The sequence below is a fragment of the Somniosus microcephalus genome, chromosome 19, assembly GCF_052327205.1.
Source record: "Somniosus microcephalus isolate GS21.2 chromosome 19, FLI_Smic_1.0, whole genome shotgun sequence".
Taxonomy (NCBI): Eukaryota; Metazoa; Chordata; class Chondrichthyes; order Squaliformes; family Somniosidae; genus Somniosus; species Somniosus microcephalus.
The window spans coordinates 30,144,550-30,170,778 of NC_141005.1; the positions used below are offsets into that span (position 1 = coordinate 30,144,550).

At 46.8% G+C, this 26,229-nt stretch overlaps 1 long non-coding RNA gene across 3 annotated transcripts in view; it reads right to left on the reverse strand.

Moving 5' to 3' along the window:
* The window catches only part of LOC147104285 (uncharacterized), a 103,916-nt gene that overhangs the window by 38,403 nt on the left and 39,284 nt on the right, over positions 1-26,229 (reverse strand). The window contains exon 3 of one of the 3 annotated variants that reach the window (XR_015072305.1): positions 22,177-23,111. The exons of the other annotated variants lie outside the window; for them this stretch is intronic. This is a non-coding gene — a long non-coding RNA (uncharacterized LOC147104285). Of the gene's footprint in view, positions 1-22,176; positions 23,112-26,229 lie in introns of those variants that run through there. 3 annotated transcript variants of the gene reach the window in all.

Here is a 26,229-nt window from a genome sequence, read left to right on the forward strand (position 1 = left end):
CTGTACACCCACACCCAAGTCATTAATATATATCAAGAAAAGTAGTGGTCTTAGAACCGATCCCTGGGGAACACCACTGTATACCTTCCTCCAGTCGGAACAACAACCGTTCACCACTACTCTCTGTTTCCTGTCACTTAGCCAATTTCGTATCCATGCTGCCACTGTCCCTTTTATTCCATGGGCTTCAACTTTGCTGGCACTTTGTCGAACACCTTTTGGAAATGCATGTCGTCAACTGCATTGCCCTCATTAACCCTCTCTGTTACCTCATCAAAAAACTCGATCAAGTTGATTAAACACGATTTGCCTTTAACAAATCCATGCTGGCTTTCCTTAATTAATCCACACTTGCCCAAGTGATTGTTAATTTTGTCCCTAATTATTGTTTCTAAAAGCTTCCCTACTACCGAGGTTATACTCTGTAGTTGCTGAGTTTATCTTTACACCCTTTTTTGAACAAGGGTGTAACATTTGTAATTCTCCAGTCCTCTGGCACCACCCCCATTTCTAAGGAGGATTGGAAGATTATGGCCAGTACCTCCGCGATTTCTTCCTTCACTTCCCTCAGCGTCCTAGGATGCATCCCATCTGGTCCCAGTGACTTATCTACTTTTAGTACAGCCAGCCTTTCTAGTACCTCCTCTTTTTCAATTTTATCCCATCCAGTATCTCCTCTACCTCCTCCTTCACTACGTCTATGGAAGCATCTTCTTCTTTGGTGAAGACAGATGCAAAGTACTGATTCAGCACCTCAGCCACACCCTCTGCCTTCATGCTTAGGTCTCCTTTATGGTCCCTAATCAGTCCCATCCCTCCTCTTACTACCTGTTTACTATTTATATGGCTATAGAAGACTTTGGGATTCCCTTTTATGTTAGCTGCCATTCTATTCTCATACCCTCTCTTTGCCACTCTTATTTTCTTTTTCACTTCTCCTCTGAACTTTCTATGTTTAGCCTAATTCTCAGATGTATTCTCGACCCGACATCTGTCATAGCGCTTTTTTTCTGCTTCATCTTACTCTCTCTTTTGTCAACCAGGGAGCTCTGACTTTAATTGCCCTACATTTCCCCCTAGTGGGAATGTACCTCGACTGTACCCAAACTATATCCTCTTTAAAGGTAGCCCATTGTTCAATTACAGTTTTGCCTGCCAATCTTAGATTCCAATTTACCTGGGCCAGATCCGTTCTCATCCCATTGAAATTGGTCTTCCTCCAATTAAGTATTTTTACTCTAGATTGCTCCCTGTCCTTTTTCATAGCTAATCTAAACCTATGATACTATGATCACTGTTCCCTGAAAATTCACCTACTGACACTTGCTCCACTTGACCTACCTCAATCTGGGACGGGTTGTATTTGTGGAAATCTAAGAAATGGAATCACAGAGACAGTGACTAAAATAAAGGAATTTCCTTTGGGATAAGGTAAACTTTGGGATGGAATAGGTTGGACACAGGGGTTTGTACAGGGGAGATCCAGGCTGAGATAAGGAAGACCTAGCATGTGTAATAAGGAACAACTAGGGGTGTAATAGAAAAGTCCTGGGGGTGGGATGGTAGGTTTAGTAGGAACCCATCAGGAGGAATAAAGGAGACCCAACCGATGGGTTAGGGGAGACATAGGATGGGATGGGTGATAGTATAAAAAAGCTGCAATCTTTAAAGGTGTAATGGAGTCAGTAGTGTATTTAAGGAAAACAATTTCCTTTATCCACTGGCTGCAAGGGCTTGCCCTTGACTTAAAAAAAAAAGTTATTGGGATGTGGGCGACGTGGGCAAGGCTGCATTTATTGCCCATTCCTAGAAGGTGGTGGTGGGCCTTCTCCTTAAACCACTGTAGTCCTTGTGATGATGGTGCTCCCACAATATTGTTTGAGAGAGAATTCCAGGATTCTGACTCAGCAACGATGAAGGAACACTCATGTATGTTCAAGTCAGGATGGTGTGTGACTTGCAGGGAAACTTGGAGATGATGGTGTTCCCATAACACTGCTGCTCATGTTCCTCTTGGTGGTAGAGGTCACAGACGAAGGACATGCTGTTGAAGCACACTTAGTGAGTTGCTGCAGTGCATCCTGTAGATCCTACATATTGCAGCCACAGTGTTCCATTGGTTGAGGGGGTGAATACTGAGTCCAGTGGCAGGGACAGCGATGAAGTGGACAGCTCTCTGCTGGATGGTGGCAAGCTTCTTCAGTGTTTTTGTGGTTGCACCCCTCCAGGTGAGTGGTGAATATTCCATCACAATCATAACTTGAGCAATGTAAATGGTGGAGAGGCTTTGAGGAGGTGAGCCAGTCGTCACAGAATACCCAGCCTCTGTCCTGCTCTTGTAGCTGGAATGTTGAAATGGCTCATTCGATTCAACTTCTGATCAATGGTAAACCCAGGATGTTGATCGTGGGGTACTTGATGATGGTGGTGCCATTGAAGGTCAAGGGAAGCGGCTGGGCTTTCTCTTGTTTGAGATGGTCCCCCTGGCACTTGTGTGGCATAAATGTTACCGGCCACGTCAGCCTAAGTCTGGATATTATCCAGGTCCTGTTGTAGGCTGGCATGGGCTGCTTCATTATGGGAGGAGCTGTGAATGGAGCTGAACACTGTAGAATCATCAGGGAACAGACCCACTCCTCACCATATGATGGAGGACAGGTTATTAATGAAATAGCTGAAGATAGTTGGGCCAAGGACACTTACCTGAAGAACTACTGCAGTGAGGCCCCGGAGCTGTGATGATTGGCCTCTGAAAGCCCCAAGCACCTTCCTTTGCATCAGTTCCGACTCTAACCACTGGAGGGTTTTCCATTTGATCTCATTGACTTCAGTTTGCTAGGGATCCTTGGTGCCATACTTGGTTGAAAGCTGCCTTGATGTTAAGGGCAGCTATTTTCACTTCTCTTCTGGCATTCAGTTGACGGGATTGAAGGCCGATAAATCCCCAGGGCCTGATAATCTACATCCTAGGGTACTTAAGGAAGTGGCTCTAGAAATAGTAGATGCATTGCTGGTCATCTTCCAAAATTCTATAGACTCTGGAACAGTTCCCATGGATTGGAGGGTAGCTAATGTAATCCCACTATTTAAAAAAGGTGGTAGAGAGAAAACAGGGAATTATAGACCAATAAGTCTGACATCGGTAGTGGGGAAAATGCTAGAGTCCATTATAAAAGATGTAATAGCAGAGTACTTGGAAAACAGTGACAGAATTGGACAAAGTCAACATGGATTTACAAAAGGTAAATCATGCTTGACTAATCTGCTGGAATTTTTTGAGGATGTAATTGGTAGAATAGATAAGGGAGAACCAGTGGATGTGGTGTATTTGGACTTTCAGAAGGCTTTCGATAAGGTCCCGCATAAGAGATAAGTGCAAAGTTAAAGCACACGGGATTGGGGGTAAGGTACTATCTTGGATAGAGAACTGGTTGGCAGACAGGAAGCAACGAGTAGGAATAAACGGGTCTTTTTCCGAGTGGCAGGCAGTGACTAGTGGGGTACTGCAGGGATCGGTGCTAGGACCCTAGCTATTCACAATATATATAAATGATCTAGACGAGGGAACTAGATGTAATATCTCCAAGTTTGCAGATGACACAAAGCTGGGTGGGCATGTGTGCTGTGAGGAGGATGCAGAGAAACTCCAGTATGATTTGGACCGGTTGGGTGATTGGGCAGATGCATGGCAAATGCAGTATAATGTGGATAAATGCGAGGTTATCCACTTCGGTGGCAAAAACAGGAAGACAGATTATTATCTGAATAGCAATAGATTGGGAAAAGGGGAAGTGCAATGAGACCTGGGTGTTCTTGTGCACCAGTCGCTGAAGGTAAGCTTGCAAGTGCAGCAGGCAGTTAAGAAGGCAAATTGTATGTTGGCCTTCATAGCGAGAGGATTCGAGTACAGGAGCAAGGATGTCTTGCTGCAGTTGTACAGGGCCTTGCTGAGACTACACCTTGAGTATTGTGTGCAGTTTTGGTCACCTTATCTGAGGAAGGATGTTCTTGCCATGGAGAGAGTGCAGCAAAGATTCACCAGACTGATACCTGGGATGGCAGGAATGACGTATGAGGAGAGATTGGGTCGATTAGGCTTGTATTCACTAGAGTTTAGAAGAATGAGAGGAGATCTCATTGAAACTTATAAAATTCTAACAGGACTAGACAGACTTGATGCAGGAAGGATGTTCCCAATGGCGGGTGAGTCCAGAACCAGAGGTCACAGTCTATGGATAAGGGGTAAGCCATTTAGGACTGAGATGAGGAGGAATTTCTTCACCCAGAGAGTGGTGAACCTGTGGAATTCTCTACCACAGAAGGCAGTTGAGGCCAATTCATTAAATATATTCAAGAAGGAGTTAGATATATTTCTTAAGGCTAAAGGGATCAAGGGATATGGGGAGAAAGCAGGGACAGGGTACTGAATTTGGATGATCATCCATGATCTCATTAAATGGCAGAACAGGCTTGAGGGGCCGAATGACCTACTCCTACCCCTATCTTCTATGTTTCAGCTGTAATATCCATTTCTGTGATGAATTCCTGAGTTGAATGATCCTGGAGGTATCCGAACTGAGCATCGGTGAGTAGATGTTGCTTCATGGCACAATTGACGACTCCTTCCATCACTTTACTGATGATTGGGAGGAGGCTGATCGGGCAGTAATTGGCCAGGTTACATTTGCCCTGCTTTTTGTGGATAGGACATGCCTGGGCAATCTTTCGCATTGTCGGGTAGATGCGAGTGACATCAACAGCTTGGCTAGGGGACGGGCTAGCTCTGGTACATAGGCCTTCAGCACTACTGCCGGAATATTATCTGGGCCTGTAGCCTTTGCCTTGTCCAATGCATTCAGCTGCTTCTTAATGTCATGTGGAGTGGACCGAATTCACTAGTATGTATCACGGTGGGGCTTTTGGCTGAAGATGCTTGCAAAATCTTTAGCTTTGACTCTTGCACTGATTTGCTGGGCTCCACCATGGTTGAGGATGGGAATGTTCATGGAGTCTCCGCCTCCCATGAGTCTCCTGGTTGTGCACTGCCATTTTCGACTGGATAAGTTAGGACTACAGCCCTGCTCCGCCCCCGCACCTCCCCCCCCTCCCCCCGCACCTCCCCCCCCTGCCCATCACCAGCAATCCCTGAACACTTTCCTACTGACTGTAAATATGTCAGCGTGTCTCAGTGCTAGTATTCTTGCTTCTGAGTCAGCAGGATGTGGGTTCTAGCCCCACTGCAGGCTCTGTGCACATAATCTAGGCTGGTATTTTAATGCAATACTGCATTATCGCAGCAAAGCCCTTGCCTGTCTTTTCTAGTGGATGTAAAATATCCCATGACATCATGTACAAAAGAGTAAGGGAGTTCTTCCTGTGTGCTGGAAAACATTCATGGCTCAATGAACACCACCAAAACAGATACTCAGCTCATTTGCTGTTTGTGAGAGTTTGCTGTGTATATATTGACTGCTGTGTTTGCCTACATAACAGTGATTACCCTTCAAAAACAATTAATTGGCTGTGAAGTGCTTTGGGACAGCCTGAGGATATATATATATGCTATATAAATGCAAGTTTATTCATTCTTTCATTGTAAAAAACATGGGATACTTTCAAGGGGTAGGGATATTAGCCCCAGCAGCGGAATCCCGGCCAATGTTCAGATTCATTGTAATTCCGTTGATTTCAGAATTCAATCCGTCAAAGCATCATTACAGTGAGAATTGTGTCAGACTCCATCGCTGCCCCGCCAGCAATCTGTTCTGTTTCTATGCAGGAATCCCAACAATTTAGTGCCCATACGTGTTACTTCACAAGCAACTTTGTGGTTGTGGGGCTGTGCCCAGAGGCATTGGATTGAACCTACCCAAACTCATTTTATTTCCAGCCAGTGGAGAGTGGAGACCTTCATTCCATCAGGATGGGCTGAATTTCAAACAAAGAGGTAAAACGACAATGTACATGCTAGCTGCACCTCCCATTCCCTTGGAAACTCCTCTTCCCCTTCCTCCACCCCAAACAATTGAATTCAACCTCCTGTTCCCCCATTGACTCATCCATTTCCACCATTGGCTTCTGTCAATGTTGTGAAATCTTCCAGAAACCATCCAATTGAAAAGAGCAGGAAACATTGCTGGGGGGTGGGGTGGGATTTTAACGTGGGTGAGCGCGTTTGGAGGGCGAAGTCCCGGAAAAATGCGAGCACTTCAGGAAGCCGGCTCCAACCCGCCGACTTCCGCAATTAACCGCAGCGGGTTAGGCCACATGCGAGCAGCCCCCTTCGGGAGAGGCTGGTTGTCAATGTCAGTATGTTAATCTCTCAATTACAGCAATATTAACAAGGGTTGTGGAGTTTAACTTTAGCACCACGGGTTTCCTGGGCTTCCTGGAAGTTGCCAGTGAAAGCAAGGCGAGAAGACAGCGGCAATTGAGGGGGTTGAAGCCATGACAGGGAACTTTGCCAATAAGTACTGAGCACTCACAGCTGCTTTCTTACCTATTTGTGTGAAAGGGTTTGTTCACAGTACTTCTGCTGAGATGTAACTTTCCACACTTTAGAGGTGAGTTTCGGAGGTCTGATCTGCACTTTGGAGCTCTAATCTATCATATCAGCATGGGTGCCGCTTATGCTGTGTTACTTTGAACCTCAGATGAGGACCAAGATGACCACCAGCAGCACCAACAGCACCAGGAGCAGCAAGAGCATCACCAGCAACAGCCTGCTGCAGGCAGATCTGCAGCTCCACAGGAGAGAGGGGTCAGCAGAGAGGTGCAGCTTGCAGGAGGCCATACCTGGCACACAGGGTCTACAGGCAGAGGATAAGCTTCCTCGACATGTCGGAACATTACCAGTGGCTGTCAAAGTCACCACTGTCCTCAATTTTTTTGCCTTTGGATCCTTCCAGGGCTCATCTGGAGACATTTGCAGGATCTCACAGTCGGCGGCACACAGATGCATAGGACAGGTGACTCATTGCTTCTTTGCCAGGGCTGGCAATTATGTCAACTTCGCCTGTGATGACGCTAGTCAGAATGAGCGGGTGCCCGGGTTTGCGACTCTGGCTGGCTTCCCACAGATGCAGGGTGTCATCGACTGCACACACAATGCAATAAGGCACCCATAGATCACCCAGGAGTGTTTGTCAACCGCAAGGGCTTCCAGTCCATCAATGTGCAGCTGGTGTGCAACCACTAAAAGAACTTTATGCAGATGTGCACAAGATTCCAGGGCAGCTGCCATGATGCTTTCATCCTGCGGCAGTCCACTCTCCCAAATGTCTTCCCACCTGGAAGCAGGCCTGGCTGCTCGGAGACAAGGGATACCCACTTAAAACACGGCTGATGACACCTTCAGAAACCCGAGGAATGAGGCACAGGAGTGATATAATGAATGCCATATGACCACCAGATGTGTCATTGAACAAGCCATTAGCATGCTGAAGATGCGCTTCAGGTGCCTGGACAGATCTGAAGGCACCCTTCAGTATGCACCAGCCAGGGTCTCCAGAATGGTCGCGGTGTGTTGCACTCTGCACAAGATTGCGCAACAGCGAGGTTTGGACCTACAGGAGGAACAAGGCGCAGAGCACAGAGCCTCCTTGGATGATTCCAAGGAGGAGGAGGAAGATGAGGAGGAGGGGGAAGAGGAGGAAGAGGCAGAAGGTGATGCGGGCAATGCACCACCAGAGGTGCACATTGCTGCCCGTGCTGCTTGGGCTTCCCTCATTATTGCGAGGTTCACTTAGATTCCACCAGGGCACCCATCTAACAACCACATGCAAAAACAGCTTTTGCCACCCCCACTCTCCCTCCACCAATGTCAATAACACAATGCAGTCCAGCAAACAACCAAGCCTCCCTTTCACAGCCTTCCGTTGCTCGGTGTCAATTCATGTCTTCCCGTTCATCAACACACAACTGAAAAAGGCCACTTGCCAGCCAGCAACTGAGAATGGGCAAGATGTGGAAGTGGTGCAAAACAATCATATATATCATAAAACAGAAACTTAATATTCTAACAATGCGTCACTCACCCATGTGCATACCCTTGAGCGGCTACAAATCTTTTCCTACCACGTCTAAGAGGTGCAACCCCTGTGGCTTCAGCAGAGGTAGAGGCAGGCTGCTCCGAGCCCTGCCCTAACAGCTGAGATGCTCTTGGCCGATGTCCTCTGTGTTTTGGAGCCCATGGTGGCCCCGCCAAAGACTGCTCCACCTGCACCTGTGCAGGGTCAGACTCAGCCATCGGAATACGAGGCAGCATGTTTGGTACTGACTGAGCTGTGGGATGGGGGGCAACAGGTGAGAAGTGGAAGTGTTTTGAGCAGAGACCTCTCTTCCATGTCCCCTTTCACCATCATCCTGCTCCTGGCTCAGCTGTAAGTCCCTGCTAGCAATGTGCTGGATTGCACTTTGCTGCAGATCAGCAGGGCGATGAACTGCCAATGCTAGGGTATCAGTCAACCTATTATAAGGTGGCATTCATAGTGTGCAAGCCATTGCTTAGGACATTGAACCGTTTCCTACATTGTGTTCAGGTGCAGAGGCACCCAACAAAGCTCATTCCGGGAATCCTCCTGACATTGGAGAATCTGAGGAGGATTGGCAGCAAGGTGAAGAGGACCCAGAATCTAAGATGAACAATTTTTGTCCATTTGCCTCTCAGGCCTGCAGCTGTGCTTGAACTTCCTCGCTCTTCTGCTGACAGCAAGCCCTGCCGGAGGTGTGTCTGTGCCAGTAATACCAGTGGGCCATGTTACTGGTTTGGGACAGGAAGTAGCAGCACACTTGTGCCTTCTGAATCTCAGCACACGTCAGGTGTACTGCCCCTGTCCACTGCGGGGGTAGAGGGGTCTCAGGAAAATTACTCCCTTGTAATTTTGTTTGGTTACTTTTTACGGTTAGGAAATACTTATACAGAACTTTCCCTTGGGAGATTAGAAGTGTGGGACAGAACCTAATGTAGGATATGCATGTGCTTTGTGGAAGGAGCAGTTTTGACCTGTATCTCTGTGGTTTCTTACACCCTCATGTGAAATGAGAGAAGAGTGGCGTCCTTTGAAAGCTAAAAAATTTCTCACTCCTTCAAAGGTAGACAATTCGGTGAAAACAGACTTTTCAAAAAAAAATGACAGACTTTTTTGTTGTATTTGAAGCCCTTTTGCTGGTAAGTGAAGAGTTGTTCTTTTTGGGTACATTACCACATCAATGAGGATTGGCCCCATTTCTTCACTGTGCAGCAGCATCCTGATTCTGCAATTGGATTTCCAGGTCAGATACTTTAAGATTTTATGGGGGAAAAATTCTGTACCTTTGCCCCTCCTGTTAGCGCCAGCAGATGGCTAGAGCATTATCGCCGGAGCGAGACGAACGCAACGCCGCACGCCAAATCCTGCCCCCACCGCGCCCCCCCCCCGCAGCTCCGTCATTAACAGTTATCGCTGGGAGCTTCAACGCCAGGTGGATCGTGACATCAGTGAGTGTGCAACGCTCACTGGCCGCCCGATCTGTGAAATTGATTGACGCAACCTACCTTAGTGCTTGCAGTAAACAGCGATAGGGAGAGCTGGCGTGAAGCAGCAGGAAGGCAGTTCCAGGGATGTTATTTAAAGGGATCATCAGTAATGACTCGCAGCTGTCAGGTTAATGGAGTTTCAGTGGTTTCTTGTCAGTTTCACATAGTGCAAGAGTTTAATTCAGTAATTTCAAGGTTATTTTGTATGAGGAGTGTTGTGGCAACTAAAAATTAGCTACATTTATTCTTTAAAAAATCAAACTGCTGCACTTGGTTACATTAATGGGGGCTGTACTGGCAGTCGACCTCGCCCTCCAGGATCTAGGGTGGAGGGAGCAGAGGCAGACTGGAACATGTGGCCAGAGGGAGGAAGAGGGCCATCAGGAAGGCCTTACCCTCCAAGGGTATTCTGAGAGCACTTCCCCTACCTCCAAATAAGCGAGGAGCAGTTTATTAGAAGCCTCCGCTTCACCAAGGTGGTGGCCACTGAACTCTGCCACTTCTTGCAACCAGATTTCCAGCCTCAGATCAGGATGACCACGGCTCTCTCAGTGGCAGTCAAGGTCACCGTCGCCCTCAATTTTTTTGCCAGCGGATCCTTCCAGTCTGCAACAGGAGACATAGCTAAAATCTCGCAGTTCGCCATCCATTGCTGCATCCGAGAGGTCACAGAGGTTCTCTACAGTAGGAGAAGGGACTACATTTCCTTCCCCATCACCAGAGAGAAGCAGGACGAGCGTGCATGTAGCTTTGCCAGGATAGTGGGATTCCCCATGGTGCAGGGCACCATTGACTGCACCCATGTGGCTTTTTGGGCACTGCATAACAATCCTGACATCTTCCATAACCGCAAAGGTTACCGCTCACTTAATGTGCAGTTGGTGTACGATCACACCAGCAAATCCTCAATGTCAATGCCCGCTATCCTGGCAGCAGCCATGATGCCTTCATCCTGTGCCTGACCAGTGTGCCAGCACTCTTCCAGCCAACACGTCAAGCTCGTGGCTGGCTGCTCGGAGAAAAGGGCTATCCACTCTCCACCTGGCTCATGACTCCCCTCCGCAACCTCAACACTCCTGCCCAGCACTCATATAATGAGAACAAAGCTGCCAGGAACATCATCAAGCAGACCATCGGCCTGCTGAAGCAACGGGTCCGCTGCCTTGACTGCCCAGGAGGAGCCCTCCAGTACTCGGCTGAGCGGGTGTCCCATTTTGTCGTGGTCTGCTGCATGCTCCACAACTTGGCTACCAGAGAAGGCCCAGCCCTTGCCACCAGGGATTATGGGACCACCTCAGGAGGACGAGAAGGAAGAAAAAGATGAGGAGGAAGAGGAAGACGAAGAGGACGAGGAGGAGGAGGAACAGGAGCGAGAGAGGAGGCAGCAACTCAATCATCCTTCCGGAAGAGCAGTCTGTGATTGCCTCATCAGACTGCGGTTTGAATGAATTAAACCCCAGATCCCTGTTGCTCACCACATCCCCATCATTCCATCCCTGTTGCAGGCCACATCACAGCGCAAAGCTGAAATGAGACACACCACAAAAGAATCCAAACTGAATTAATAAATGTATGAATAATCAGTGAACACATATTTAAAACAAAAATATTAACTATGCACCCATGTGCAATCCCTTAGTGCCTCTCTTTACTGTGCCTTTGCCTACTCTAGTGCTCCTACGAAGTGTTGGCCCAGTGGCTGCAGCACGGCTGGTGGAAGGCTGCTGAGTGTCCATGCAGGAGACTTCAGATGGCCTTGCAGAACACCCTCGACCAGCTGTAGGCCTCAGCATGGGTGGCAGGAGTCTGGGCTGGCTGGATGACAGGTAGCGACAAGGGCAATGGTGGAGTGGCAGCGGTGGGAGCAGGAATGTCATCCTGAGAGAGGACAACAGGTTCCTGCTCCACTGACCCACTGCCACTCCCCTGGGGCAACACCTCAGCATCCCTAGCAATCTGTTGGAGCATAGATTGCTGGCCTGCTGCGACACCGTGAAAGCCCTAGTTGACGGTAGTAGACCCAGCCACGATGGCAGCAGTCAGAGCTTGCACGGCATCAAGCTGAGACTGCATGAGAGCAGTCTGAGATTGGATGCCACCAAGCACTGACTGCATTACAGCACTAAGATGTTACGTCGTTTCCGCCTGTGCTGCAATGGAAGCTGCCAGATCACCCATCACATGCGGCATCAGGTCTGGGTCGCGACAGTCTCTCTGGGAATCAACCATCCTTTGCAGACTGGAGTGCACAGAGCCTTGTTGGAGGCGGACTCTTCCACGCTCCTTACCAATGCAGAGAGGCTCTAGGGCACCCTTGCCATTGCACCTAATATCTCCGTGTGCATGCCCATCACCCTTCGAAAAGCCTCCCCATCGAGGTCCTCATCTGAGTCCTGTGGAGCAGAACTTGCGTGCAAACTCGCCTCTGGGGAGCTGGCCCCGAGCTTCCCTTTCCTCCTGGCCTTGCTGAGCCCACTCATACCCGGTGCCTCACCCTGTGCAGATCCTGAGAAGAAGGAGTAGGGATATACAATTGTTGTCCACAAGGGGGTCAATGTCGCCGGTGGCCACGGCGCCCAAAACCTGGCACCCAATAATCTGCAGCACTCTATTCTCCAGCACAGACAGTGGTAAACAGATATGATATGATTGGGATTACGGAAACATGGCTCCAGGGTGACCAAGGCTGGGAACTCAACATCCAGGGGTATTCAATATTCAGGAAAGATGGGCGAAAAGGAAAAGGAGGTGGGGTAGCATTGCTGGTTAAAGAGGGGATTAACACAATTGAAAGGAAGGATATTAGCTCTGATGATGTGGAATCTGTGTGGGTAGAACTGAGAAATGCCAAGGGGCAGAAAACGTTAGTGGGAGTGGTATACAGACCTCCAAACAGTAATGCGGAGGTTGGGGATGGCATTAAACAGGAAATTAGAGACGCGTGCAATAAGGGCACAGCAGTTATCATGGGTGACTTTAATTTACATATAGATTGGGCTAACCAAATTAGTAACAATACTGTGGAGGAGGAATTCCTGGAGTGGATGGTTTCCTGGACCAATATGTCGAGGAACCAACTAGAGATCAGGCCATCTTAGACTGGGTATTATGTAATGAGAAAGGATTAATTAGCAATCTTGTTGTGCGAGGCCCCTTGGGTCGGAGCGATCATAATATGATAGAATTCTTCATTAAGATGGAGAGTGAAGTATTTGACTCAGAGACTAGGGTCCTGAATTTAAATAAAGGAAACTACGATGGTATGAGGCGCGAGTTGGGTAGGATTGATTGGGGAATGTTATTCAAAGGGTTGACGGTGGATAGGCAATGGCAAATATTTAAAGATCACTATAGAATTTGTTCATCCCTGTTTGGCATAAAAATAAAACAAAAAAGGTGACTCAATTGTGGCTAACAAGGGAAATTAGGGATAGCATAAGATCCAAGGAGAGAACATATAAATTGGCCAGAAAAAGCAGTAAACCTGAGGATTGGGAGCAGTTTAGGATTCAGCAAAGGAGGACAAAGGGATTAATTAAGAGGGGGAAAATAGAGTATGAGAGTAAGCTTTCAGGGAACATAAAAACTGACTATAAACACTTCTATAGATATGTGAAGAGAAAAACATTGGTGAAGTCAAGCGTAGGTCCCTTGCAGTCAGAATCAGAGGAATTTAATAATGGGGAACAAAGAAATGGCAGACCAATTAAATACATACTTTGGTTCTGTCTTCAAAAAGGAGGACACAAATAACCTCCCAGGGATGTCGGGGAACATAGGGTCTAATGAGAGGGAGGAACTGAAAGAAATCAGTATTTGTAGGGAAATGGTGTTAGGGAAATTGACGGGATTGAAGGCCGATAAATCCCCAGGGCCTGATAATCTACATCCTAGGGTACTTAAGGAAGTGGCCCTAGAAATAGTAGATGGATTGCTGGTCATCCAAAATTCGATAGACTCTGGAACAGTTCCCATGGATTGGAGGGTAACTAATGTTACTCCACTGTTCAATAAAGGTGGTAGTGAGAAAACGGGGAATTATAGACCGGTAAGCCTGACATCGGTAGTGGGTAAAATGCTAGAGTCCATTATAAAAGATGTAATAGCAGAGCACTTGGAAAACAGTGACAGGATCGGACAAAGTCAACATGGATTTACAAAAGGTAAATCATGCTTGACTAATCTACTGGAATTTTTTGAGGATGTAACTGGTAGAATAGATAAGGGAGAACCAGTGGATGTGGTGTATTTGGACTTTCAGAAGGCTTTCGATAAGGTCCCGCATAAGAGATTAGCGTGTAAAGTTAAGGCACATGGGGTTGGGGGCAAGGTACTGACTTGGATAAAGAACTGGTTGGCAGACAGGAAGCAAAGAGTTGGAATAAACGGGTCTTTTTCCGAATGGCAGGCAATGACTAGTGGGGTACCACAGGGATTGGTCCTAGGACCCCAGCTTTTCACAATATATATATAAATGATCTAGACGAGGGAACTAGATGTAATATCTCCAAGTTTGCAGACGACACAAAGCTGGGTGGGCGTGTGTGCTGTGAGGAGGATGCTGAGAAACTCCAGTATGATTTGGACAGGTTGGGTGATTGGGCAGAAGCTTGGCAGATGCTGTATAATGTGGATAGATGCGAGGTTATCCACTTTGGTGGCAAAAACAGGAAGGCAGATTATTATCTGAACGGCAATAGATTGGGAGAAGGGGAAGTGCAACGAGACCTGGGTGTCCTTGTGCACCAGTCGCTGAAGGTAAGCATGCAGGTGCAGCAGGCGGTTAAGAAGGCAAATGGTATGCTGGCCTTCGTAGCGAGAGGGTTTGAGTACAGGAACAAGGATGCCTTGCTGCAGTTGTACAGGGCCTTGGTGAGACCACACCTTGAGTATTGTGTGCAGTTTTGGTCGCCTTATCTGAAGAAGGATGTTCTTGCCATGGAGGGAGTGCAGCGAAGATTCACCAGACTGATACCTGGGATGGCAGGAATGACATATGAGGAGAGATTGGGTCGATTGGGCTTATACTCGCTGGAGTTTAGAACAATGAGAGGGGATCTCATTGAAACTTATAAAATTCTAACAGGACTAGACAGACTAGATGCAGGAAGGATGTTCCCGATGGCCGGGGAGTCCAGAACCAGGGGTCACAATCTAAGGATAAGGGGTAAGCTATTTAGGACAGAGATGAGGAGGAATTTCTTCACCCAGAGAGTGGTGAACCTGTGGAATTCTCTACCACAGAGGGCAGTGAAGGCCAATTCATTAAATATATTCAAGAAGGAGTTAGAAATATTTCTTAAGGCTAAAGGGATCAAGGGATATGGGGAGAAGGCAGGGACAGGGTACTGAACTTGGATGATCAGCCATGATCTCATTGAATGGTGGAGCAGGCTCAAGGGGTCGAATGGCCTACTCCTGCTCCTATCTTCTATGTTTCTATGTTTCTATTTTGGGTGCCAGCTTGTCACCCGTCTGTGCGCTCCTGCTCCCTCCTGTTGTGAGCCACCTTTGCTTGCAAGAGAAGGAAAGTGTGAGTGAGTGTGGAGCAATGTGTTTGGGTGATGTGCCTGCCATAGTTGAATAGCTGTCATTGTGTGCAAGGTGTGAGATATGGGTGTGAGTGTTGGTAGGTAGAGATTGTTGGTGGGTGAGTGCTGGGGGTGTGGTGCTTTGGGCAGTGTGTGAAGGCTGTGGTTCAGATGGTGGTATGTAGCATTTGTTGAAGCATTGACTCATCCTGACCACCCGAGTGAGGTCGTTAAATTTCTTCCTGCACTGTGTGTGGGTCCTGGGGACCACAGTGCTGCCTGAGTCATGCTGCGCTACCTCCTTCCACATGGTGCGGAAGACTTACGGCGAGGGCCTCCTGCCACTTGCCGGGTAGAGCACCACCCTCCATCTCTCCACAGTGATCACCAACGCCTCCAATGTTTGATCACAGAACCTGCAGGCAGTCTCCCTGGGGCGTGGACCTGCCATGTGTACAGCTGCTTCAGTCCTCCGGCTCCTTCTCCTTGACCTGCTGCTACTTGCTGAGGCAGCTGCACAGCCAGCAATGTTGAGAATGAAGTTCTGCAGCATCAATGAACCACCCCTTTAAGAACTGAAAAAAGCCTGTGGCAATCATGACTTGCGATTAGGTGGCACATGATATTGGTCCACCCTTTGAGTGTAACGTCAATGAGCTTGGGCTTAAAGACTTGAATTAGCGCTCCAATCATTTCTTTGAGCAGTGAGCACGAATTTTGCGTGCAGTCTAAGGCATTAGCGCCTGGTGCTAATTCTCCAACTTTTCTAATTTTACCGCCCATTCTTGGGCTATAATGAATTACTAGCCCAGAATTCCTGTACTTTGGCTGACAAACTTCAGTCTGTTTTCAGGACTGTTGTCCAGTGTTACCATGATAGTCAGTTTCCCTTTTGTGGGTCATTACCATCCATTTACAATGCTGTTGTTTTGGGATGTTGTGAGATAGACAGCCTACAGCCCTGGAGACAAGTTCCCCACTCCTCGCTAACTGACCGATTGTCGTTCTTCCCGACTTGCCTAACGACAAGAAAACTAGAGCAGTACTTTTTGTCTGTCTGTGTCCCTCCTTCTGACTAACCAACATACCTTATGCAAAGTGTCTGTCACTGAAAATTAACTGTCTTTGGTTCACATCTTGCTACTTATATATAGGTGATGGGTGGACCATCTCTCATGCTGGCACATACCTCAAGCTGTTAATGTTCCTGTGTCTGGAGCTTATGGTGTAGGACACAATTCCAGTATAGCTGACAATAAGTTTGAATATATTGTATCCTGGGATTTAAGTGTGAAATGGAATTCAGAAGTGTAAAGGTTACATTTTATGCAATTCTACAGAATTTCTGTTTGTTCAAAAGGATAACAGTTATTCACTGTGTAACTACAGAGAGCTGCTGTTTATTGAACAGGGTAAGGATTACTCACTGTATAGCTACAGAGTTGCTGGGACCGATTTTCCTGGGATCAACGCCTGAGAAATGCCTGCAATAGATGCAGGCCAAATGTTCCCACCCATTCCATCTTATTTTCCTATAGTTTTGCCAGAAGAAACAGGCTTTATAATCTTGGCTGAAGCCCCTGTATGGTTGGAGGTAAGTTCCTTGGTTTTCTTTTAGGAACAGTGGGCCAGGGATTGGCGGGAGGCCTTTGGCTGTGGATCTCCAACAGCAGCCAGAAGACCTCCAACCACGGCAATGTCTCTGTTGCAGGTTTCTAAGGCCTGCAGAAATGACCAATATTCCTGCCCCACTTTCTGGTGCAAAGCACTGCTAGAGCGAAGGCCTGCACTGGGGCATCTACTGGGCCATGATAATGACTTGACCGACCGAGCTCTGGATGTTCGCAGGCCTTGACAGGTGCAGTGCACTTGGGATGTGCTGCGCCTATCCTGTGCCCGGGTGCAAAGCTGACAGGAAGATCAGCCTCTGTATATTCAGCAGGGTAAGGGTTACGACTGAGTTAAAACTCATGAATTTGATGGTAACTCTTTTGTTTGTACCCAAAAAAAAACCCAAATTGGACTGTAAACAAAAGTTCAACTAAAACTTAACAAATCAAATTAAAATTTGGTTTTCCGGGTTTTGAATTTGATGGTAGTGCATTAACCTATTTTTTTAATCAGATTCCCTCTTTTGATCCTACCCTATAATTCGGATAAGAGAGCAAAACCGATTTGGTGTTATGAAGGACACAGCTTAAGTCAAGAATAAATTGTTTTCTCCCCTTACCAATTTTCCGCCCTCCTCTCTTGCTGTTGGACAGCTCCGTGGAAACCTGCCATCCTCCAGTACCTTATTTAAGTGATCACTCATTTTTTAAGAGCCTAGATAGTGAATGTTGAACATCTAGTGCCTCACAACCAAGCTTGATCTGTTCTGTCTCAACTTTCACAGAGTTATCTGCTGAGGTATATTGAGGTACGAGTTTATGAAGCGATGGTTATTCCCAAATTATTATTTGGCTCTGAGTGCTGGAACATGAGAAAAGTTGATGAGCAAAAAAGATACTAACAGCATAGATAAGTTGGTTGAGAGGAATACTGGGAGTATCCAGGATGCAAAGAATCAAGAATGACATAATAAGAAAACCCAAGACGACTGCAATGGTTTGGGTACTTTTCAAGAACGGAAACAACTAGAACTACCTTTCATGGCACTGTATATAGAGGTACATGGAACAAGAAGACACTGGATCGACAATGTCAAGTGTAAATTGTCACAGAAAGGGATACAGATGGCTGAAGGCTAGTTTGAACCGACAACAATGGAGTGAATACATTTTGGCCCATCATTGCCACTGAGTTGTCGGACGGGAATTTAGCAGTAGTTGTATATTGAGGCTAATTGTAACATTCCTATTGCTGCTGTCGCTGATATCATCTTACTCAGTACTGACCAGGTTTTGAAAGGGAGACCGTGCTGCTCTGTATAGCTCAGTAGCACACTTACTCGATAAACTCTTTGGGCCATCAGGGGAGCATGGTCCTTTCCATAAAAATACTTCCTAAAACTTAAAACGCTTTCACTGTGTAAAACCTCACTTGGTCTATTTGAAGGCTGCCTCCTTAGTCCTGAGAATTCTAAGATGGCAGCCTATTGCGTCCTCAGGCCCACACAAGCTAATGGTAAAGAGTGCTCCAGGGAACTCCACCCCCACAAATTTAGTGTGGTACTGAGTCATACAGAGCAGGAAGATCCCAGGCTCAATTCTGTGCTAAGTTAGCTGGCCTCAGTCAGAGCAGCAGTAAGGATGCTACAATTAGCTTAGGTTGGGAAGAGGAAATTAGCTAACGTTTCCGGCCCTGATTGCAAATGTGTGGCATCAAGTTAGGGTGGAATTAAATAACAGGTAGTTGAATAGCCTACTGCTGATGTTCAGCATCTGGGTTCACACATGAAGAATGGTCAGTTTGGTGAGGTATCAGAGGGTGTTCAGTATCAGTGGAACCAGTGGAGAGGAAAAAAATCAGGGTGGAAACAATTAAAGTGCCATAGAATCTGCCATGAGTTTCCAGTAACACAGGAGCACACCAGAAAGACAACTGCAAGAAAGAGCAAAACCACCACAGAATACTTAGAGAACGCAATGATAGCCATATAGCTGGGAGCAGAGCAGCACTAGATAGGGTTAATGGCTTCAAGTGGTCAATAGACAAATGCGCATTTTATATAATACAAAAAAAGGCAGCGGTTGCTATGGGAACTAGAGGCAGTAGATCTCATTACCGGGGTAGGTTGCATTATCCTCTCTAAGGACTTTCTCTTTTCCATTATTTTTTACCAAAGGTCAGATGTCCTTCGAGGGGGCCGGGATAAGTCTGGAAAAGGTGAAACATATTCATGAATGAATTCCCTTGGTGAAGTCGGGAATAATTCTTCATTTATTTTTCTTTCCTTTGCACCAGTGCGTCTAGAAATAAAGATCTTCAACCAAATCAACACTTCAGAAAATAGGTTCATTTAGCTTGAAGTAACAGAGCTCCTCAGCACAAAAACTGTTCGCTTCATTTCAAAAAATATTGGGCTGCCCTCCCCTGCTGCGCTGCCACCCCCCCACCCCCACCCCCCGAACCCCCACCCCCATCACTGCATGACCCTGAAAATGTGTGTTGTATTTAAATGGGATGGAAATGATTGAATCCGTACAGTCTTGGTTCGGTTGTGGAGGGATCAGTATTGCTGGCTTTAAGCCGGGTTTTCTCCCTTTTTTGCTCTGTCTCTTGTTTCTAGACAGAGCGTCACCACGGATACACATCAACTCTGTCAGCGCAATTCATTCGTCGAGGAAGGCAGCACACTTATTTCTCACAAGAGTCACAAGTGTGAATTGTCAAGGAAGCAGCTTTCCTGCGAGCAATTGAAAAGCATGGTCGCGAGGTGCGGTTTTTTCTGTTGAATATGAGCATTGTTGGGCGGATCTGAAAGGTGGCATGAACAGCCAGTGAGTGCTACAATGAGGGGTGTGAGGCACATCAGTATTACAGTGAGGGGTGTGGGATATATCAGTATTACAGTGAGGGGTGTGGGATATATCAGAGAATGCTACTGTGAGGGTATGAGGCACATCGGTACTACAGTCAGGGGTGTAGGGTATATCAGAAAGTGTTACAGCGTGGGGTATATTGGAGAATGTTACAGTGAGGTGCATGGGGTATATCAGAGAGTGTTACTGTGAGGCATAATAGAAAATATTACATAATTCATTATAATGAGGTGTGGGGTATATCAGAGAGTGTTACATTGAGGTATGAGGTATATCAAAGAACGCTACAGTGAGGTGTGTGAAATGTATCAGAGAGTGTTACAATGCGGTATGTGGGATATTTGAGAAAGTTGTTATACTGAGGGTCTTAAATTCCTGTTCGGCTTTTGTTATTTTCAGAATGTATCTATTTTTGGGGTTCATTAACACTAACACTTTTCGTGTGAGGTCCCCTGTTTTTGACGGAGAAATATTTACCCACTTTACCATTGGTGTTACCATCAGAGATCTGGCTGATTCCTCCGATTTGTCTCTGATTCGTTCAGTTTCACACTTCTCAAGTAGTTTAACAGCCTCTTAACTGTTAAAATTATCGACTTCAGATGTTAACTCCATTGTGGAGTAAACTATTTTAGAGCAGTTCAGATCAAAATACCGGGGCCGAAAGTCTTTGATCTGCTCGATTATGGAGGGGTGTAACGTAGGTGCACATCCATTTTAAGGGTAGGATTTTAGAGTGAGACACATTTACGTTGGGGTTACACCATGTTTGCCTTGTGGTGAAATTTCTGGTCTGGTGAGAAGGTCCTTTTCCTACATCAGCGCCGTCACCAGTGCACATATGCAAATGAGATGGATGGCATGAAGTGACTTTCTGTCACTTCTGTTCCCATTAGACATCATTATTTTTGGTGTCACTTATGGAGCAGATAAATGAAATGGAACTTGTCAGGACCAGACCCAACTGATGGAAGAGATTCATTTAAAGAAGCTTATTGCCTGGACAACTTGTGCTCATATCTTAAGTTTGCCTGTATATTTCAAAATTTTTGCTTTGGGGAGCTCCTGAGCTGCACTTTAAAATGACAGAGTTAGGGACTCTGTGGTCATAAAAGGGTCATCATTCATCATCATTGTGAAAACCTTCCAAAAGATATCTCCTTCTTCCTGCTCATTCTGAACATTTGTCTTTCTTCTTTCCCCTCCTCATTCGATGTGCTGGACCTGCGGGAATAAAAGGAAATAAAGGAAGCATGGGTGTGCAGCACCCAACGAGGGTGACGAGATAGAGACAGCTCTTGAGTTCAGTGGCAGCCTGGTTCTGTAACTTGCTGTAGAAGTACAGGTTCTGCTTTTAACCACTCACCTGCAGCTGCCACTTGCCCATCAACTTCTCCAGCTCTTCCATCTCTCTTACCTCGCCAGAACCTCAATAGGCCACTCCTCAAAATCCATGAGCTCCTGTATATCTAGGGTCCCCTGCATCTCTCAGATATTGTCTGCCATCTTCCCCTGGAACAATGTTAACAGCATTAGATGAAGGCAAGTATGACTCCCAGGTATCTTCTTAGGCAGTCCCTTGGAACCGAGGATGACTTGCTTCCGCATTAAAAATGAGTTCTCAGGTGACTGATGAATCCAATGCGGGACCTACAGTGTCTGTCACAGGTGGGGCAGATGGTGGTTGAAGGGGTGGGGGGGGTGGGGTGCTTGGGTTGACGTGCGCTCCCTGCGCTGCCTGCGCTTGGCTTCCGCTTGCTCCCGGCGAAGGGACTCGAGGTGTTCGGCGCCTTCCCAGATGCTTCTCCTCCACTTTGTACGGTCTTGGGCCAGGGATTCCCAGGTGTCGGTGGGGATGTTACACTTTTTCAAGGTATCAACGGATAGTTGGCGTAATAGGGGTGACTTAATAAAGGTCTTTAAAATGATGAAGGGGTTTGATAGGGTAGATGTAGAGAAAATGTTTCTGTTTGTGGAGGAATCCAAAACTAGGGGATATAAATGTAAGCTAGTTACCAATAAGGAATTTAGGAGAAATTTCTTTGCCCAGAGAGTGGATAGAATGTGAAACTTGCTACCACATGGAGTAGTTGAGTCGAATAGCATAGATGCATTTAATGGGAAGCTAGATAAGTACACGAGGGAGAAAGAAATAGATGGTTATGCTGATAGTGTTAGATGGAGGGTGGTAGGAGGCGCTTGTGGAGCAGAAACACCATCATAGACCAGTTAGACTGAATAGCCTTGGGGAGAAATTCGGTTACACCCCGGGCGTTAAATTGAGCTTACTGCCCCGGCAAGGAAGCGGAGCGCTTTCTTGGGCGCTCCACTTCCTTTTGGGACAGCGCCTGGGGCGCAATGCGCAGTAGCACCGGAGCGTTACGCGGCCGCTCCATTTAGCGCTGAGGCGTTCCACCGCCCCTCCCATTTTGTTAAAGGGGAGGGATGCTGCGAGCTCTGCAGGGCCTCCGATGGCCCACACTAGCCCACCAGAACGGCGTGGCACCTTGGCTGCAGCCCGGCACTGAGACGCGGTGCCGGGCTGCATAGTGGCGGCCATGGACCACGTCAAGGGCCGCCACGAGGGACCGACCTGGAGGTCAGCCAACGGCAGAAAATGGCGGCGTGGGGCGCACCGGACCTCCCCTTTAAATATCGCCCCGCGAGCGGAGGTTGGCCTGGCTCACGACCCACGAGGCGATCGCTGACATCGCCCACGGCAGCCTCGCGGGGCGCAGCCGAATTTCTGCTGCGGAGCACTGAGGTGCAGCGGCAGGGCACTAAGGGGTCATGTCGCTTGGTGATGATGTCATCGCTGGCACCGCAGTGGCCCCGAGCGCTACTGGGGCGGGGGGCGCTATCAGCTAGCGCCTCAGCAGTGCCCCGCCGAATTTCTCAGGAGGCGTTATTATCGTTCCCCACCGGGCAATAACCCCTTTGTGCTGCATTAGCGCCCCCCCCCGGACGCGCTAACAGTGGGCGCAAAGGAGGTGAATTTCACACCCCTCTTTTTCTGTGCTGTAATTTCTATGTAATTCTATGTAACATGGAGGACAAATGCTACAGGTGCACGGTAACATGAGAGGTTAGAGTGTTGAGGGACTGAATGCAAGAAGAGCTTGTCAGGGGAGTTCCCAACACTAGTTCCAGGTGGAAGAGTTGGAGAGCTATTGAACCACAGTGCACTGTGAATAAAGACTTGCCATTCTATTTAAGAAGTGAGCGTGATCAATGGAGGAGGTCCCATGGTACCAAAGTGAAAAGGGGAACTTGGCCATTCTCTGACTTTGCCAGCACTCAACAGGTCGTTGTACTTTCCCTTGCATTGTTCTACTGTCTTGGGGGTGAGAGAGTTAGCACTCAGTTCCACTGCCACCTCCCTCTACATGGTTCTAATGACTGCTTTCGGTGGCCTCCTTCTCTGCGAGCCCAGAAGGTGATCTCTCCTCAAGTGGATCGTATCCAGGAGGATCTATAGGTCCGCATCTAAGAAATTCTGGGTTTGCATCCTTCTGCCACCACTTGCCTGAAGCATTCCTTGTGAACCGCCAGTTTGTGAAGTGGAAGCCTTGATGAAGTCTGAAAATTAACAATGGAATGCTTTGGTAAGAAATCACTGCAATTGACCTTTCTGACAGAAGCTGGAAGAGAACACATGCCACTGACCTGCGGCACATTCAGAAATCTGTTGCACCTTAAATTACTGCTGATTTCTAAATGCGACAGCAACACGTTCCTCCGCGCCCGCAATGATTCACTCCTACGTTAAGTGGAGTCACTCTCCTGGTCCACCATTCAATATGTTAATGAACAGATGCTAACGGTGGGGCTAATGGCACAATTTATCGGTGAGCGAAAGTTCCTCCCTCTCAGCATTACTGCAGTGTAAATGGCTTTTGTGGAATTTTGGCACTCATCTCAGTGATAGGGCTGTGTCCACATTATTTGACGTCGTGCTTGGGAGCCAGAGCGAGCCTCTTAGATCTGCAGAGGTCAACACGACCAAGACTAGGCAACAGCATGCCTGGCAAGATGTAGTCCTCAGCACAATCTCCAAAAGAAGGTAGGGTAACATTAATAGTTATAGGCAGAATAAAAGGAGAGATTAGGATATATGGTAAGCTGCTTGTAAGTATCCTGTTGTTACCACAACATGAGCCAAATGTGGTATGACATCTTAAGTTTGTGTGTAAATGATTTACTCATAGTGGAGCCCTCTCCCCCAAACTGGAAGCACCTCTGATTTTAAACTGTTTTAAAGGCATTTTTGTAATGAAAGTACACACCATCCAATGGAAGCAGGCTTGTCTCATGAAATATATGTGGGGGAGTGGGGGGGGGGGTGGGTTGGGGTGGGGGGTGGTGCTGGAGGGGGCTGGCTTCAAATATATATTCAGGATACGGCTCCGGTATATTAGAGGATCGCAGGATTGATTTGGGCGAAGAAGGCCCTTCAAAGCATTTGATCTTATCTTTCCACAATACCAGTCTTCCTATCTCTCAATTACAATGTCCAGTTGTATCTGAAATTAATTTGGTGCCCTCACCTCAACCGCTCTTCCTGGTAACCTGTTGCAATTGCTGATCACCTGTGTAAAGAAATATTTCTTGGTGTCTGTTCAAAACTTGCCCTTTACAGCCTTGGACCAATGACATCTTGTCCTGTGCAATACTAATCTGCAGGTATCGTTTTGCGTTTACTTTCTCTATCCCATTAAGTATTTTATTTACTTCTATAAGGTCTCCTCTGAAATGTCTTTTTCTGAGGCTGAAGAACACTCATTTATCAAGTAGTTTCTCAATGCTCTTTCTTCTGATGCCAGGATTCAGCTCTGTTGCTCTCTTCTGCATTGCCTCTAGGGCTGGCGTGGCCTCTTCATGCAGCAATGACCAGGGCTGTACACAGTACTCCAGGTGCAGCTGACCGGGACGTAATACAACTCCAGCCTGACCTCTGAGGTTTTGAATTCCACTGATTTGACAATGTAACAAAACATCCTATTTGCTTTGTTTATTGGTCTTACATTGTTATAGTATCACATCGTTAAATGGAACTACTTTGGTATGGAACTACTTTGGTATGGTGTAGCTATATTGCTATGTGGCACACTGTGCATGGGCAGTGCACAGTGCAGCGTCGGACATCTTGGCCCAGTAATTCGGGTCCCAACGCGTGAGTACGGACGGAGTACCCACGCGTGGACCCGATGGAAGTGCCGGTTTCTTGCATGCACAGCGCATGTGCGGGAAACCGGCATTTCCGGACCTCTGAACGAAGGGGTTCAGAGGTCGAACGCGTGCGTGCGGGAGTCTGCGCGTGCGCTTTGAACTTACCGTTTTTTTACAGGTTTTTCCGTGAGGGTAAGTCTTTAGATTTTAGAAATGTAAAAACCAGGCGTAAGGACTGCATTTTAAAAGGTAAGTGGTCTAATAATTAAAGTTAGAAATTTTTTTCCACAGGTTTATTATTTTTAAAGAATTTACAGTAAGGTAAGTGTATTTTTAGACCCGATTTCTTGAAAAAAAAAATTTTCAGAAATTTGAATAATTGTTTAAAATAGTTTTTTAAAGTTATTAATAGTTCATTTAATTAGTGGGATTTTTAAAAACTTTTATTTGAAGTTTAAGTACTGTTTTGGGCACCCGGAGTTTTCATGAGTTTGACAGTTCTTACTATCAAACTCATGAATGAACTTTTGCAACCTCCGATTGGTTGCCCAGTGCTCACGTGATCCCAGCCGGCTCATCGAACTAACTACGCCGCTGGATCACGCAAGCACAGCGCGCCGGGAGCTGGACCGGGCCACAGACCGGAAATCCACGCAGGCCCAGGCCTCAAATGTCGGCGCACCATGTAAGTGTAGGTCGGGAGCTTGCACCCGCGGGAAGCCCCCGACCCGAATTTCTGGGCCCTTGTATCACTCTGCACCATGTGGCAGCACAGAAACAAAGCAGCAATACAGCTAAGTAAAAGCAGTAACTAAAATGAGCTAAAAGTGTCTATTATTTATAGTATAAGAACACAAGGAGACACAACATGGTGGCAGCGGTATAAGTGAGTACAAATTGTGCTAAACGAACTACGAATAAGACGAAAAGTGATTTTATGAGCTGATTGTGAGTGCCGGTGTCTGCGGTGATTGAGATTGAATCATACGGGAAAGTAAAATGATGGCTGCCGCTGCACTGACTGTGCAAATGCAACCCCTCATGAACTGGGAAGCTGATGATATAGTAGAAGCATTCTGCAAGTTCAAACAGAAATGTGATCTTACATTCAAAAGCTTCCTGAAGGGTACTACCAATGAGGAAAAGGTTAGTTACATTCTGTTGTGGACAGGAGAAAAAGGCCTAGATTTGTATACTGAAGAGAAAAAAGAAAACCCTGCGACAATTTTTGATAAATTCAGCAACCATCTAGAGCCTAAATCCAATCACCATATACACAGATACAAATTTTAGAGTCTAAGACAGGAACCCGGTGAAACAGCTGACAATTTCCTGACAAGGCTGAGAAATGAAGCCAGCAAGTGTAAATTTAAGGAAATGAAGGAAAGGCTTGTGGACCAGCTGATATGGGGGTCAGCGCATGTAGAGGTACAAAAAGCCCTGATAGGAAAAGAAAAGCTCGGAATAACAGAGGCTATAGATACTGCGAGAGCTCATGAAGCCATGAAGCAGCAAATGAAAATGTTGA